This window comes from Balaenoptera acutorostrata, chromosome 3 (genome assembly GCF_949987535.1).
Source record: "Balaenoptera acutorostrata chromosome 3, mBalAcu1.1, whole genome shotgun sequence".
NCBI lineage: Eukaryota > Metazoa > Chordata > Mammalia > Artiodactyla > Balaenopteridae > Balaenoptera > Balaenoptera acutorostrata.
The window spans coordinates 2,857,622-2,873,927 of NC_080066.1; the positions used below are offsets into that span (position 1 = coordinate 2,857,622).

Below are 16,306 nucleotides of genomic sequence, written 5' to 3' on the forward strand. Positions count from 1 at the left end.
GTGGGCTTTCCCTGTGGGGCACCCCTATAGGAAGTTCCCCTGGGACCGGTCAGGGTCTCTGCAGAATCCTCCAGCACCTGACTGGGGACTTAGAAGTTTGGCTCCTGACGCTCTAAGAGCAGGGTGGATGTTTACTTAACCCCGCCCTCTACTGCTTCCGTGTCCCTGAGCCTCGATTCTCTGAAGTTTCAACATCTCCAGAGAATAAATCTTCCACTGCCTGGGCTGTTGGGAAGGTAGTTATCTGGCTGGGGTGAGACAAGGGTCCGAGTGTCCAACTGGCCCTTTCATAGACTTTCAACTGGTGGTCTGTTTCTAACCCGATGCTTTAGCTCCTCCTCCAGCCTAACCTGAGACCTCCTAAGGTTCTACAAGGCAAAACCGCTTCCTGTCATGTCACTCTCCCCTGTGGGAGCTTAGGTGTTCACTGTCCTCGGCTAAGTCACAGGGTCATATAACTTCTGTGTTCATATTTGTGGATTAGAGTTACTAATGTCACCTACGTTTTATCACAGATAGAGCTGGAATTTTTTTTTTCTTAGTTCCTTTGTTTTGGATGGATTTTGTAATAGGAGAAGGCAGAAAGTTCTCTATTTGCCACCTTAAGATCAGAACTTACAGTCTCTACCTGATTTCACACACCATTTGTAACGCTTTGAGGCCACTACAGCTCTGGTCTGCTGAGCACACACTCCCACCGCCCTTCTCTGAATTCCTTGGGAGAAAGCCTCTCTCGCTCCTCGAGACCCCAGGGGGGCTTCCGGTCCCTGGGCCACACCTCTTCACTGCAGCACGGGGAACTCATGCCCTCCGCTGGGCCTCAGGGATGACTCATCACACACGGGGTCAAGGAGGGTTGATTCGCTTCTTCTCTAAGGCAGGCAGCAAGGTGTTTAGCCCCACAAGTTCTCTTTCTGTTGGGACTGCTCAGCTGGGAAGATGACAGTCTCAAGCTGCTGCCGGTCATCTCACTGATCACATGCTGTCTGGAGAATGACGAATAAAGAAACCAGCAGAGCTGAAAAAGAGTCCAGATGAGATCATCCGAGTTCCTGGCTGCAGCCATGCCTGACGCCAGATGTACCTCTGGAAACCATAGTTATATAAACAATTAAGTTCCTTTGATTTTCATAAGCTGGCTTGAACTGGCTTTCTTGCATTTGCAACTGAAGGAGTCCTGATGAATTCATCATTTAATTGAAATGTTCCAAATTACTAATAATTGAATGATACAACACCACTTCTTTGCCAAAAGTTAAACAGCCTAACTTCTTTTATTAAAATAAAATCACAAATAGTAAATATCATACCCATATGCCCCTTTCACCATTTAGGTAAGATACTTTGATTTTATCTGAATATTCTCATGTTTTCAGGACAGTACTACCTTGGAGAATGAGCCACATACACATTCTGTAGTACTGCATACCCAATAGCCCTAACCTGTAGAACAATTTTCTTCCAGGGACTTCCAAAAGTCTTGTCATTTCTTTAAACCTTCTCTACTGGAGTTCTCAGTTTTTAATGAAACTCAAGTTGTACGGCTGTCTTACATAAATGCTATGTGGAAAAATGAAATAATATATCTCAAAATATTTGGTCCCTTTGGAAGAAAAGCAGGGTTTAAATGTAAAGAATTATTCGGCCTCAATCTCTGACCCAGAGACTGGAAACCAGGATAATTTCAACGCAAGGGTTTATGGGAAGGAGGCAGACAGTAATAACATGCTTCCAAGGAGGCAGGCGGGGATACTTGGAAGTCACGTGTTCCTTGGATGTACCCCCTGGACTAACCTCCCCAGCGTTATCTCCAGGCCACTGTGCTCACCAGCCCAACAGTCAACATCTAAGCCTCCAGGTCTGAAGTTCCTACCTGGCTCTTCATCACTTTCAAGCGCATCCAGAGGCTGGGCAGGTAATCCAACACAGTGAGGAGGCTAAACATTTTTAATGTATTACGGTTATTTTATCTGCAGGAAAAAGTAAATCTTATTAACATTCCAGCCTCTCTCACTCTCTTTTTTATTGGTTTAAGTTTTTTTTTTTTTCCACGCAGCATTTCTATCTACTATTTCTACTTTGTCCATGGCTTGTTTCATAATGCTATCTTAAATAACAGCTTTGGGCACGGAAACTCCTTGCATGCACAGAACGTGTGTATACGAGTAAGCGTGAGTAACGATGAAGATAAGAATGGCTCCGTTTACTGAGACTCAGCATGTGCCGTACACTGTTGCAAGCACTTTCCATGTATTACCTCACTCTGTCTCCACTTCAGCCCTGTGAGGCGGGTACCATCATCCTCATTTGACAGATGAGGGCGTGGAGTCACTGAGAGGGGTAAGCGGCTGGTCCAATATTACAGAGCAAACAAGTTGTAAGTACGAATCCAGGCACCCTGTTCCAGGGATCTCTGCCCTGAAACTATTACTCTGCACTCCACCAAGAAATATGCCATCAGTTATGGGTTGAACTGTGCCCCTGCGAAATGTTACATTTAAGTCCTAAGTCCGGGTACCTGTGAATGTAACCTTATTTGGAAATAGGGTCTTTGTAGACGTAACTCAGTTAAAATGAGGTTGTCCTGGATTAGGGTAGGCCCTAATACAATATGACTGCTGTCCTCATAAGAAGAAAATCTGGACACAGGGAAGACAGCCAAGAGAAGATGGGGGCAGAGGCTGGAGTGATGCTGCCACAAACCAAGGAGCACGTGGGGCTACCAGAAGCTAGAGGAGGAAACACGGATCCTCCCCTGAGGCCTCTGAGGGAGCAGGAGCCTGCCAACACCTTGAGTTCAGATTTCTAGCCTCCAGAACAATGAGAGAACAAACTTCGGTTGTTTGATGCCACCCAGTTTATGGTACATTGTTACAATAGCCCTAGGAGAATAACACAGTCTTTCACTTATACTGAAATATGCTATCCTATCAACCTGTTATTTCCAATTTTAACACAAATGGCAGTATAAGCAACATTTAACTTTCCTCTTCATTCTATTTAAAGGAAATCAACAGCCAGGGGTGGGGCTGTGAGAACTGGAAAGCATAGGCTCCCATCTCACTGAGGCAACTTCCCGTCAGCTCTAATGGACGACGGCCACCTGCAAAGGTAGGACTAAAGCTGCCACATCTGACAGTTTTCAAGAGAACCCAGAAATCTGGATTCTCACATTAAATTAATTAACAGCAAACTCAATTAGGAACTAGTTAGAATAATACTAGTTAATAACGAATTCATGTTTAAAACGAACATTGTGCAAGCCAAACATGGTCCACAATTACGGACAGCCTCTGCTTTGTATGTTTACTTTGCTTCCTGTGTCTCCTTTCCCTTCCTGAAGGCATCCATCCACCAGATGTAGGAAGCAGGCGCAGTGCTGGTACTAGAAGTCAGGTGGGAGTCAGCACCTCAGGACTAGGGACCCCTCCTGGGATGTCCGGCCGATGCGGAAGAGCCCTACACACTTCTGGGTCCAAGACTGAACAGGTGCAGTCTTCCGGATCCATATCTGAATACTACTCCAATACTATTCTTCCATGGTCTCGGCTAGTCTTCCTAAGGCATGTGCCTTTTAGGAGAGACTTAGGGCTTTAAAGGGGTCAAGGTTTGGGGTAAACCTAGGACATGACCTTGGTACTTCTCAGGCTCATGGCCACTTCATTCGTAACCTTGTCCTTGTAACTTAACGAGTTCCCTACATTTCTTATCTCTTCTCTGCATACGTGAAAGAAGTTTAAGTGGATGACAATAGCTCAGAGCTCTCTTTCAGTATTCACCATCCTGTAACCTATGAACGTTGCCCAGAAACCTGGGAACACTTTTGAATAGCAGTTTTGTGAAAGTACTTTTACAAAATGTGACTTTATTACTCAGGCTTATTAAAAACTTCAAAAATATAAAGAATTATCCTGAGAATGTTAACAGTAACTTTAGTCCGATAAGTCAATGACTATTGAGCAGCCTTAGAATTTTCTGAGTCCTCACTGGCTACGAACATTTCAGTATCTACCAGAGTTCAGACCTGTTGGATATGGTATAGAAACTAATGATTGCTTCTGGTAAGTGAAACGAGGTACCTGGTATGTAGCCAGGACTCTCTCTGCTGCACTGAGATGTTTAATTCAGTGACGCAGTTTGGCAAACCATGGTGGTGGGGACTTACAAAACTGACAAATATTATTTGGGAAGTTTGTAGAGCAATGTTAAGAAGTGAAATACCACAAAATCTATCCAAATCATCTCATTTAATGCTTTGTGGGTTTTTGCTTGTTTTTTGCTTAAATTAAAAATCTCTCAATCTTTCAAGGATTTTTATACCTGTAAAATCATACTGAAATTCACTAGCTTATTATTCTCACAACCAACCCAAATGGTCAGTAAAGCAGGTTTTATTCCCATAGGATAGATGAGGAAACTGAAGCTGAGAGCATTAAATATTTTAAATTAAAATTTCATTATTCTCCAAAGAAGATATACAGATTGCCAACAAACACATGAAAGAATGCTCAACATCATTAATCATTAGAGAAATGCAAATCAAAACTATAATGAGATATCACCTCACACCGGTCAGAATGGCCATCATCAAAAAATCTAGAAACAATAAATGCTGGAGAGGGTGTGGAGAAAAGGGAGCCCTCTTGCACTGTTGGTGGGAATGTAAAGTGATACAGCCACTATGGAGAACAGTATGGAGGTTCCTTAAAAAACTAAAAATAGAACTACCATACGACCCAGCAATCCCACTACTGGGCATATACCCTGAGAAAACCATAATTCAAAAAGAGTCATGTACCACAATGTTCATTGCAGCTCTTTTACAATGGCCAGGACATGGAAGCAACCTAAATGCCCATCGACAGATGAATGGATAAAGAAGATGTGGTACATATATACAATGGAATATTACTCAGCCATAAAAAGAAACGAAATTGAGTTATCTGTAGTGAGATGGATGGACCTAGAGTCTGTCATACATAGTGAAGTAAGTAAGAAAGAGAAAAACAAATACCGTATGCTAACACATATATATGGAATCTAAGGGAAAAAAAAAATGGTCATGAAGAACCTAGGGGCAAGACGGGAGTAAAGATGCAGACCTACTAGAGAATGGACTTGAGGATACGAGGAGGAGGAAGGGTAAGCTGTGACAAAGTGAGAGAGTGGCATGGACATATATACACTACCAAATGTAAAATAGATAGCTAGTGGGAAGCAGCCACGTAGCACAGGGAGATCAGCTCGGTGCTTTGTGACCGCCTAGAGGGGTGGGATAGGGAGGGTAGGAGGGAGGGAGGCGCAAGAGGGAAGAGATATGGGGATATATGTATATGTATAGCTGATCCACTTTGTTACAAAGCAGAAACTAACACATCATTGTAAAGCAATTATACTCCAATAAAGATGTTAAAAAAATTCATTAAAATGGTCACGGTTATTAGTGAGGGAGGTAAAGCTTACACCCAACCCACCCCACCACCAATTCCAAGTTCACTGATGTTTCCCAACAAATAAAAGTCACGCAGACCTGTAGCATCAGGCTGCTTAAACAGTTAGATAGTCAGACCTGGGATCAAAACCCAGTTCTATCGCTGATTAGACTTTTGACATCAGATACTTTTTTTAAACCTCTCTAAATCCCAAGTTCCTCCGTTGTAAAATGGAGTTAAGATCATAAAAGACATGTAAAGGACATGGCACGGAGTGGGTGCTCAACAAATTTTAGTTCTCCGCGCTTCCCTTTCTCCTACAGGCTCCCTGAGATCTGAGCAGACCATCCATTGTCTGGTTAAACATTTGGATAGTTAGTGAAAGCCTAAGTTGTTATAAAAAAGCTAAGTCAAGAGATCTGGAGATATTGATAACACAAGAGTAAATTAACTGCCACAGGCAAAGAAGACCAGAGCAGAAACTGCTGTCACAGTATGTACTGTTAAAAAATAGCCAAAAGAGTGGTTCTTTTTAAAAAATCCATGATGTTGAATCCTTTTTCAAAGTGGACAGGTCACATCAAAACATCACACCTTGAATTTATTCTCTGCCATCTAATAAACATGGCCCATTGTTGCCAAACATAAATTATTTAAAATACGTCAAAGAGATGGGAAACGTGTCCGACTAAGGCGTGGTTTGAGCCTTCTGAGTGTGGATACGCTGGCAGCCTTCACGTCCCACATTGGCCAGGAGTGTGAGCCCCCAGGGTCAGCCGGCGTGTCAGTGGCAAAGGAGAAGTGAAATTCTGACTGCTTTAATCTCCTCTCTGCTGCCCCCGGGTGAGGATGGGGTGGGGTGTGGTGCACTGACATCAGCAGGGGGTGGGCCCGGAGGGGAGGGGAGGGGCTGCAGACGTGGCCAGGAGAGAAGCAGAAACTCAGAGGAAGGACAGCTGCTGTTGGCAGGAAGCAGGCGTGGGTCTGCTACCAGAGAAGTGAAGCGCTTATCAAATCTGCTGCTAAAAATATTAAAGCGCATAGCAGAATTTAGACTATTTCTTCAAATTTCAACTAGATGCTAGAGAATTACGTGCCAGTAAGTATCGTACATGTGACTCCAGCTGTTGGCACAATCCTGCCCAGTAAGAACTGAGGTGGTCTTACTGCACATGCGGGTGCTTAGTATACGCTTTACGGGTACGCTACGGGTCGCATTCCTCATACACACAACTTCACTTATGATTATGAGTTAGACGTGGACATGAGTAGACAATGGTCTCCTTCCACTAAATGCAAACTGGCGGAAATTACTGTTTAAGTTGCCAGGTTGTAAGAGAAAAGAGATCAAACTAATGGTGAAGTCATATAATCGGTTTATAAAAGAGATCACGCCTGACATCACTGACTCCCATACATCCAAGCACACGTACACATGTGACCTTCTCTGCTTTCCCACCACCACTGCTCAAACTCAAGCTGGTTCTTATTTCTCTGCCATGCACATGCAATTGACGAATCCTTTATCTTGGCAAACGCCCACTGCTCATATGTCACCCGTCTCAGAAGCCCCTGAGGGCTTCCCACTGCTTGAGGGACAGAGGCCTGACTCCTACGTGCGGCCCCTCCTTCTCATTCAGTGGTTCTCAACCACTGGGGGAGCTTTAAAAGATAAACAGGCTTATGTCTCATGCCCCAGAAATTCTATTTATTAGTTCTGGGGTAAGATCCAGGGACTTGTATTTTTGAAAAGATCTACGGATGAACTCTTATTCACTGCCAGGGTGGAACCGCTAGTGCCATCTTCCCACCTATTATTTCACTGACATAAACTAACCTTCTGTTCCAGCCAGTAATGCTGTTTCGTTTGTTTGTTTGTAACTCTGGTCCTCTGTTCATTCTGTTAATCCAACCTGGAATATCATTTCCTCCCCTAGCTCTTTATTTAGACCTTCACCATTGCTCTAAGACTAAATGAAATCCCACCACTATCTTTATAACCATGGTGAATCATGCCATTCTGATCATCCTAAGAACATTTGTTACCTTCCTGAAGTACTTTATGGCAATTAACAACACATTGTTTGCACTGTGAATGTTTCTTTCATACTCTACTCCCTGATTCAGGCTCCTGGAGGGGAAGGCACACTTTTCATATTATCTTTGGTTCCCGTTCCCCAGTCCCCAGCATCTCGGACAGTACTAAACATAAAATAGACACTCACTCCTGTGCTCCAAGCTCATAAGATGACTGAACATATTAAATTCTCTAAATTTTATGGAGTGCTTTTCTTACAGCCTGACAACAGAAACCGTCAGCCTCCAGGGCTGTTTACATACACGGGTGCTTTTCATGGCAAAGCATCACTACGCCCACGTAGGAATGATAATCACTTGTCCACAAAACCGATGTCATGTCAAATATAGAGCTGATGCCTAGAAATGTGTTTTTCCTATAGAGAGAAGTATTCTCCATGTTTGTATATTTAATTCCCATAAGTCCATAGGACAACTGAAAGTGAGGAGTAGTAAAACAGCTCCTAATCTGTCAATACCTGACTTAACCCACCCATGTGATAGGACAGCTGAAGCCCTATTTACCATCCTAATCTACTGTGGGGAGGATGAGAAGAGCAAGTGTCCCCTTGCCCTCAGTTCAGAAGACATGAGAGTATCAGTGACCTATAGGTAAATGTCCCTTATGCAAATACTGAAAACCAAAAAGCTACTGGTATGAGGGTATCCAATATGGCGGGGGGGGGCATGCCAGAGCCCCAGCTCAGACCCTCCTACTGCTCAGGCTGCCCAGAAAGTTACTGTTCTGCTTCTAGGGAATGAGAGATGTGTTTCCATATCCATAGTTAGAGGTTCTCTACAAAACAATGTGATACACGGAGGCTGCCCTGGTACTTCTGGGTTAACTAGTCCTGGGAGGGCTGGCTGAGAAACCTAACCACTATTTATAACATTGTTTTTGTGGAAAAATGCTTTCTGCATTCCAAACAACAGAATTAGACATGAACTTTGGGACTACAGTTTATTTCTGAGGCTGGGAACTGACTGTATCTTGTTAATTACACCACGGTCAGTGTTTTCCTAGGATAAGATGGCAGTGTGGAGGTCTACCAGGAGAGCACAACGAGAGAGAACAGTTGCCATGAATACGGACCATATGTGTCTGTAAGGATGAAAGACGGAGGGAATGATGGGAGAAAAGTCCAGGCACATTCTCAATTTGTTATACAAATATTTACCAAGCACTACCAAAGGTTATTGCCGAATGCTGTGTAAGACAAAAATAAGTTAGACAAGAGGTTTGATTTTCTGGCCCTCACAACCTCGGATGGGAGATAAGACAGACATCAACACACACACTAAAGCTGCAGGGTAAAACGTGCTGAAACAGTGGTAAAAACAAAATCCTGGGTGAAGCCAGCAGAGAGGGGAAGAGCTCGTGCTTCTAGCTGGAGTGATCAGGGAAAGCTTCGTGGAGGGGTCCACACCTGAGCTGAGCCTTGAGGGGCCAGCTTGCGCCAAGATTTCAACCGGCAGAGAAACCAGAAAGGGAGGAGCAAAGGACGTCACAGAGAAACACCAAGAAAACAGTCCAAGTCGAGACGCAGAGGCAGGGACAAGAATGAGAAGTCAGAGAACAGGAGGGAGCTCAGCTGGCTAAGGCGGGGGTATTTTAGGAGCTTGGGAGAGGGCTTTGAATGCCAGGCAAAGGCGTGGATTCTATCCAGCAGTGAGTGGGGAGCCAGTAAAGGGTTTTAAAATTATTGGAGTGCTTCTACGTGCAGATCTGTCTGGCAACAAAAACAGGACAGAAGACAGCATGAAGACAGAAGACCATTAGGAGATAATTATAATAGTTGGGATTGGTTAAGATGACTTTTCAAAGCTACAGTTTTTGAATAAATAGTTAACCATTTAAGGTTCCAGTTACTAAGTATCACCCTTTAATGATCAAGAACTATTTAAAAAAGCCATTCAAAGACTTAAGAAACTGAAAAACAAAACATTTGTTACAATGGAAAACCGTTTTAGAACCATTAAGTTTGGCACACAGCTGGGACTTGTTGCCTAGACTTGATACAAAAGAAAGGATGATTTTGAAGTGCTATTCTCAGTTTTAAAATAATGCCTTGATTTTAAACATTATATTTTTAATAAGCACATGAAATTTAGTAAGTAATCATCTTTCCACTATTTTCCAAGACCAGTGATTCAATATACAAGGGGACTCTAAGATATTCTGAGCAATTCGAGGGTTGAGAAAGCCTCGAAGGTGGTGAACTTAATTCTTTACATTTTAAAATCAGTGTTAAGCTGATGCTGAGGGATGTGAGCAGACTCACACGAGGTGACTTGACGTAGCAAATGTCTCCTAAACGTCACACTTTCAGTGTTGGTTGAGACAAGACATTCATCTTTATCTGAAAACAAATGTAACGGAAGTAATAAAATTGTAAGAATTGATAGGTAGCTTACAGAAGCCAATTAGATGATTAAACATCAAGAAAGAGTTATATTTAGTTCTATAAAACTGACATGACTTATATTATGTATAATTTAAGAACCTAAGATAAAAATCTCAAGCTATGCTCAAAGACTTCTGAAATAGGAAGTGTAACATATTCCCTTCCTATATTTTTTATGTCAATCTCCTAAAACTTCTGTAAAATATATTATTAGATATTTAAGCCTGATTTACACTGAATCATTTAAAATTTAGCTATCAAGCCCTACTCAGTACTAGAGAGCAGGGAGAGATGAAGTTGAATAAGAGAGAGTTCCCATCCTCAGGAAACCCACAAACCACCAGAGACAGACAGACAAACTTGAAAAACTCCACATCAAGGCAAATACTATAAATGCTACAAGTGGTACAAAGTGCTTCGGATTTGGGGGAGGGTTACTTACTACAGGGAAAACGTGCAGAGGCTCTGTGTTATGGGCTAAACTGTGTCTTCTAACCCCCCCAAAATCATGTGTTGAAGCCCTAATCCCCCAGTACATCAGGATGTGACTGTATTTGGAGATAAGGCCCTTTAAGATATGATTAAATTAAAATAAGGCCTTTAGGGTGGGCCCTAATCCAATCTGACTGGTGCCCCTATAGGAAGAGGAAGTTAGGACACAAGGAGACACACCAGGGGAAAGACCACGTGAGGACAAGGCAAGAAGGCTGAAACCTGCAAGCTAAGGAGAGAATCCTCAGAGGAAATCAAGCCTGCGACAACTTGATCTCAGATGACTAGCTTCCAAGACTGAGCAAACAAATTTCTGTTGTTGAAGTCACCCAGTCTGTAGTATTTTCCTACATAGTCCCAGCAAAGTAACATGCTCTGTAAAGGTGACATTTAAATACAGTTTGAAAAGAGATAGGACTTTGAACAATCGGATAAAGGTAAGGTTTAGAAACAAATAACGTTCCAAGAAGAAACAACAATTATTTTGTTTTAGGCACAGAGGCCACAATACAGAGTATGAGCTCAGAAAAGTCAGTATACTTCTATAATAAAAGCATAGTCTGGGGGTGAGGAAGAGAAAAGGGGGGAGGGTAGGGAGTGAGGGAGGAAAAGCAGGAGGGAGGGAGGGAGCAGGAGACCCACAGACCAATAGACAGACAAGGACTGGAAAAGGGGTTGAATACTACATTGAGTATATGCAGTTTTATTTTATACATAAAAAGAGCCACCAAGGGTTTTTGGTAGAAAACTCATTTGAATTTGTATTCTAGAAAGATGGCTCTGGCTTTAGAGTTACTATGAGAAGATTCGAAAGATGAGACCTGTTTTGTTACTGTAATAGTCAAGAGGAAACCAGGGCAACTGCAATGGAATTAAAAAGTCAAAAATACACTGAAGACGACGTGCTTGAAAATGAGAACGAGAATAACCACGCCATCAGTTATGCAAGACTGAGGGCTGGAACAGTTACGAGCATCCAGTCGGACAGTCACAAACGCAGTGTCCTCGGCCTCCACAGACCTGCCTTTTTCATCACAACTTTGCGTGTGTGCACTGATCATTACTTTAAGAAATCAACCAATCCAAAGACCCAGCTCACTTCTGACCTCTTATCCTAGAACTTGAAAGCCCAACCTATAATCAACCTATAAAAATCCTAAATTCATTTCCTAAAGCAGGCAGTCCTTCAGAATCATCTGTGTGGTCTCTCTTGTTACAGCAAGTCAATGAGACAGCTTGCTTATATTCTAAAAGGTTTATTTATGTGAGAGGGGAGCTTTCCCCAAAGTGTGAGGTCCATCAGTGAAGTCAAGGAAGAAGAGCCAAAGGAGGGAGCACGCTGTCCTGTCTGTTCTGGGCAGAAGGAGGACCGAGAATAACCTAAGAGCCACTGGTGAGCTCAGAAGGAAATTTCAGGACGGCAGGAAGAGAGAACAAAAACTTCCAGTAATTGGGGGAATTAAAGAAAATGGAGAAATGGAATTAACTACTCCAAGAGGCCTGGCATAGTTTGAAAGGAAAGCTGAATCTTTAACAAGACTTGTTGTTGTTGTTTTCATTTTTAATGCCAGTAAAAGGAAGAGAGGTTAATAACGGAGCAAAGTCAAGAGAAGGTGGGAAAAGAAGTCTGGTGAGAGTTCGCCATGTTAAGAGGAGCAACTGTTCTTTCTTTATGGTTAGAAATGGAAGAAAGGATGGGTGATGGATATAGATAAAAATTATTGTGTATAAGGGCGTACAGTGGAGGGAGTTAAGATCAATGGCAAGGCCATCTACTGTGATAGAGAGGGGGGAGGGAAAGAGAGGTAGAGAGACAGTATATAACTGAAGAAATATCTAAATTTGAGGCTTTGAAGGGAAAAAACTAGCCAGAGAAGAGGAGAAAGGAAAATAGAGGGACTTTCAGTATTTGAGATCTTGAAGTGATTCTGGTTGACAGAACTGATCAAGCTAAAGAATATAACTTGTTATAGTATATAGTTAAAAAATAGCACTGCCTACGAAAGCCAGGTTTAAATTTCTGCAGAGGAGAGGGAAGAATTCTGGGGGTAAGATCAAAATTATAAAAACTTATTCAAAATAGAGCAGGGGGTCCAGATGACATGAGGACCCAGAAGTAGGTCGGCAGTGGAACTGGGGGTTCCATCTGAACAGGGTAGGTCTGACTTCTTAGAGAAAGGGGATAATAAGAGTAGGGCTCCACCCACGTTGATAGGTGAAAAAACACCATTCTGTCTCTCTCTCTCTCTCTCTCTCTGCCTTATCTGTTTGGTGAGAGAGGCTGAAAGACTGACCACACATGTCACCAGTCTCTCACCCTCTCTTAGAACTTGCTTGCCCAAACCTGCATACATTGCCCTCTCATCCACACGGCAGACTCAAAAGGGCAAGTTAGGTCAGTCCAGTGCGAAGGGGTAGGATGACTAGAGTCAGATCTAAGGATGCTCTTTTACCCAGTTTCCCCACAAATAAGGTTGACATTTTTATGCCAACCTGAGTCATGTCTGCTTCTCAAAGGTTCGGAAGCTGGCAGAAGGAAAATGTGATATAATTAATTGGACCCCTCAAACTCCAAAAAAAGGGATGAAAAGTAAATAAACAGAAATCAATCTGAAGGAAACTATATGGAACGGGAGTTGGGTCTAAACCTTGTCAGCCACAGTGAAGTTTTACATTAGAGACCTAAAACTGAGACCTAGTTCAGGTGAAGAATATTACTAGAGATGGGAAGATTTCAAAGTATGGATTCAATGCCTTTTTTGTTTTTGGCTGCATTGGGTCTTCGTTGCTGCGCGCAGGCTTTCTCTAGTTGTGGCGAGCAGGGGCTACTCTTCGTTGCGGTGCGTGGGCTTCTCATTGCAGTGGCTTCTCTTGTTATGGAGCACGGGCTCTAGGCGCGCGGGCTTCAGTAGTTGTGGCACGCGGGCTCAGTAGTTGTGGCACGTGGGCTCTAGGGCGCGTGGGCTCAGTAGTTGTGGCTCGCAGGCTCTAGAGCGCAGGCTCCGTAGCTGTGGCACACAGGCTTAGTTCTTCCGCGGCATGTGGGATCTTCCCGGACCAGGGATAGAACCTGTGTCCCCTGCATTGGCAGGTGGATTCTTAACCACTGTGCCACCAGGGAAGTCCCAGATTCAATGCCTTTAAAAGGTATAATACTATTTACAATTTTTACTTTTTTGTGTGTCAGTTTGGTAACGAATTTGTCCATTTCATACAAGTTGTCAAATGTACTGACATAAAGTTGTTCATAGTATTTTCTTATCCTTTAATATTTCTGGGATCTCTAGTAATGTTTCCTTTTTACACCATATTGTTAATTTGAGCTGTTTTTTTTAAGTAGGGGTTTATCAATTTTATTAATATTTTCAAAGAAATGCCTTTGACTTTGCTAATTTTCTTTGTCTTTTTTTCTGTTAGTTATTTCCAGTTTATTTGAATTTAGTTTGCACTTCTTTTTCTAGCTTTTTGAGATGGAAGATTAGATGGCTGGCTTTTAATGTTACCTTTTAAACAAATGCATTTAAAGCTGTACAATTCTCCCCAGGCACTACTTTGTGTCTCACGTTTTGATACTGATTCTGTTCAATATATTTTCTGATTGTGGTTGTGAGTACTTCTTTGACCTACGGATTATTTAAAAGCGTGCTGCTTATTTTCCATGCAAATTGAGAAATTTTTTATCTTTCTGTTATATATTTCTAGTTTAATTCCATCATGGAACATATACTGTATGATATCAATCCTTTGAAATCTGTTATGATTGGCTTTTTGGCTTACCACATGTTCTATTTTGGTAAAAGTTCCATGCATGCTTGAAAAGAATGTGCATTCTGCAATTGTTGGAAATAATGTTCTATAAATAGCAAATAATGTTCTATAAATAGGTCAAGTTAATCACATTGTTTAAATATTCTATCACCTTACTGATTGTTAAAAATCTGCTTGTTGGACATATATTAAGTTAACCTTAAATAACAAAATCATATCTGCATTCTAATATACATTAGGTGCAGACAAATACTGTTTGATTCTGCTTATACGAGGCACCTACAATAGCCAAATTCATAGAGTCAGAAAGTACATTGGTAGATGCCAGGAGCCCGGGGGTTGGGGAAAGGGAATAGGGAGTTGGTGTTTAATGGGGACAGAGTTTCAGTTTAGGAAGGTGAAAAATTCGGGAGATGGATGATGGTGAGAGCTGCACAACAATGTGAATGCACTTAGTGCCACTGAACTGTACGGTTAAATATGGTTTAAATAGTATACTTTACATTATGTGACTTTTGCCACAAAAAAAAATTTTTTTTTAAATCTGCTTGTTATATTAGTGGTTGAAAGAAGGTTGTTAAATTCTCCGACTATGACTTACCTACTTCTCCTTTTTGTTCTGTCAATTTTAGCTTTATATATTTTGAAGTTATGTTGTTAGGAACATATAAATTTAGAACTGTTCTGTCTTCCTACTGAATTGATCCTTTATCATTATAAAATGCCCCCCTTTATCTCTCATAATTCTTCTTGGCATAAAGTCTGCTTTGTCTGATATTAATATACAAGAGTTTTTTTAGTCAGTATTTGTATAGTGTACCTTTTCTTTTTTTCCCCATACCCTTTTATGTGATATATAACTTATGCAAACTATATATTTTTTCTTTTTAAAAAATCTATTCCAAAAATATCTGTTTTTTAATTGGAGGAATAAGCCTATTTACACATAATTTAATTATATTTAAGGATACCTTTCTGTTATAAATTTTCTATTCATTCCATCTGCTCTTTTTTCTTCACTTATTCCTCTTTTTTTGATTAATCAATTTTTTATTATTCCATTTTACCTTTGGAGAAGTTTTTGTTTAAACATTTTTGTAATATTTTTAGCAATTATCTTACAGATTATAAATACTTCCTTGATTTACAGCTGACTTTTACCACTTCCTGAGCAAGACAAAAATATCAGTTTAACTCCATTTACACCTACTGGCCCTTCCACTGTTTCCAAATATTTTATTTCTACGTATGTTTAAAGCCCCACAAAACATTATTATTGTTGCTTTCAATGGTCTGAATTCAATCTTTTATATTTACTCATATATTTATGCTTCCCTATGCTCTTCATTTTTCCCTGAGCTTTTATAGTTCACTTGGGATTACTTGTTTTCAGACTGAATAACTTTCTTTAGTATTACTGTACCTGGGTCTACTTGTGAGAAAGTGTCACACCTTTTGTCTAAAAACATCTTTATTTTGCCTTCAATTAAAAAAAAATATTTTTGCTGGGTATAGAGTTTCAGGTTGGCCATATTTTTCCTTTCTGCACTTAAAATTTAAGGATGTCATTGCTTTATGATCTGATTTTAATAATATCTATAGGACAATCAGCCACCAATCTTACTGTTGTTCCATTGAAGGTAGTGTGGTTAATTTCCTTCAGCTGTTTTAAGATTTTTCTCTTTATAGCTGGTTTTCACAAGTCTCACTAAGTTGCACTTAGGTGTGGTTTTCTTCATATTAATCTTGCTTGGGGTTCACTAAGTTTCTTGTGCTTCTTGAACTTGTGGATTGCTATCTTTCATCAGTTTGGAAAACCTTTGGTCATTATCTTTTCAAATATTGCTTTTGCTCATTCTCTCCTCCTGGAACGCCAATCACATGTACGTTAGATGAAGTGACTCAATCCCCTATGTCTCTTAACCTGTTTTGTTCTTTCCATTCCTTTTTCTTTCTGGGCTTGTACTTTTTTCCACTGAACTATCCGTTAGTTCACTAGTTCTAGTTATTTTTGTTGTGCCTAGTTTGCTCTTAAACTCAAATCTTAATTTCAGATACCGTATTTCTCAGCTCTAGAATATCAATTTGATTATTTTTTGACAGATCCCAACTTTCTGTTGATACTGTTCATCT

At 41.1% G+C, this 16,306-nt stretch overlaps 1 protein-coding gene and 1 pseudogene across 22 annotated transcripts in view; both read right to left on the reverse strand.

Moving 5' to 3' along the window:
• The window catches only part of ZNF438 (zinc finger protein 438), a 169,232-nt gene that overhangs the window by 72,584 nt on the left and 80,342 nt on the right, over positions 1–16,306 (reverse strand). The window contains exon 4 of one of the 22 annotated variants that reach the window (XM_057542873.1): positions 9,791–9,868. The exons of 20 other annotated variants lie outside the window; for them this stretch is intronic. The gene's annotated coding sequence lies outside the window, so the exon portion shown is untranslated. Of the gene's footprint in view, positions 1–1,873; positions 1,897–9,790; positions 9,869–16,306 lie in introns of those variants that run through there. One more of the 22 variants, XM_057542874.1, reaches the window with a different exon arrangement.
• LOC102998180 (probable ATP-dependent RNA helicase DDX10) overlaps positions 1–16,306 on the reverse strand; it is a 94,605-nt pseudogene that overhangs the window by 9,983 nt on the left and 68,316 nt on the right.